Consider the following 1,102-nt stretch of genomic DNA (forward strand, 5'->3'; position numbering starts at 1 on the left):
ACACACACACACACACACACACACACACACACACACACACACACACACACGCACGCACGCACGCACACGCACACGCAGCACATGACAGCTACAGATGAGCCTTTGTGCTGAACTGAACCAGATGGTAAAATTAAGAAACGGAAATCTTGTATTTATTGAGTTTGAGAGGCTCCAGAGCTCAGCTTGTTCAGAACAAAACAATCAAAACTCTAATTTTAAAAATCACGTTGACTCCAACATGAATGTTTCTAAGCTTTCAGAGGTTTTCAATATCTTCCTCTTGTTCCAGAGTCAGATCGCAGGGCAGCAGCTGGATCAGCGAGGTCCATCTCTTTCTCCAGCCACCTCTTCTGGGAGGATTCCCAGGACCAAAGACAGACCGGTAAACAGCTTCTTACAGCTGAACCACAACAGACTGATCATTTTTGTGTCGAGTCCACAACACTGCAGGAACTGCACCGATCCGTCTGTCAATACCTGAACTCCTCCAGATGAGGCAGAACCTCCTCCCCAACCTGGAGAAAGCAATCCACCATTCAGAGCTCCGTGGAATCCAAAGTTCAGCTTCAGACTGCTTCAGTTCTTACAGGTCTGACAGAAGGTTCTCTGAAGCCTCGGAGAATCGGTCACCTCAGCCTCTTCACACATGGAGCTCCACAAGGATCTGTTCTTGGACCCTTTTTATTTCTCAACTACATGCTCCTTACAGGACAGCAGTTAGTCCAGAACTTAAATCCTTTAACACCAACAAAAAGCATCTCTCCTCCAAGCTGCTTCTCTTTATTTTCTTTATACCTTGTTTTATGGATGAGCTTTAGGGCCCTGAATGGACAGACTCCTGTAGACCTGTCTGAACTCCTGTACATTTATGTACCCTCTAGATCCCGTAGATCTGATAATCATTTAATTTTAGTTGTCATAAGGTCCAGTTGTACTGGTCTACAGAGGTGAGCAGGACCAGCATGGATCTCAGGACAACTAAAGAAAACACTGACTCCAGACTGGTCTTCAAAGGTGATCAGGTCTTTAGTTGTCCTGAGGTCCAGACTGGTCCACAGAGGTGATCAGGTCTTTAGTTGTCCTGAGGTCCAGACTGGTCCAC

At 46.2% G+C, this 1,102-nt stretch overlaps 1 protein-coding gene across 1 annotated transcript in view; it reads right to left on the reverse strand.

Annotated features, from left to right (window-relative positions):
• zgc:66433 (uncharacterized protein KIAA1211) overlaps positions 1 to 1,102 on the reverse strand; it is a 69,157-nt gene that overhangs the window by 23,690 nt on the left and 44,365 nt on the right. The window lies entirely within an intron of this gene.

Source organism: Austrofundulus limnaeus, unplaced genomic scaffold, assembly GCF_001266775.1.
Source record: "Austrofundulus limnaeus strain Quisiro unplaced genomic scaffold, Austrofundulus_limnaeus-1.0 Scaffold570, whole genome shotgun sequence".
Taxonomy (NCBI): Eukaryota; Metazoa; Chordata; class Actinopteri; order Cyprinodontiformes; family Rivulidae; genus Austrofundulus; species Austrofundulus limnaeus.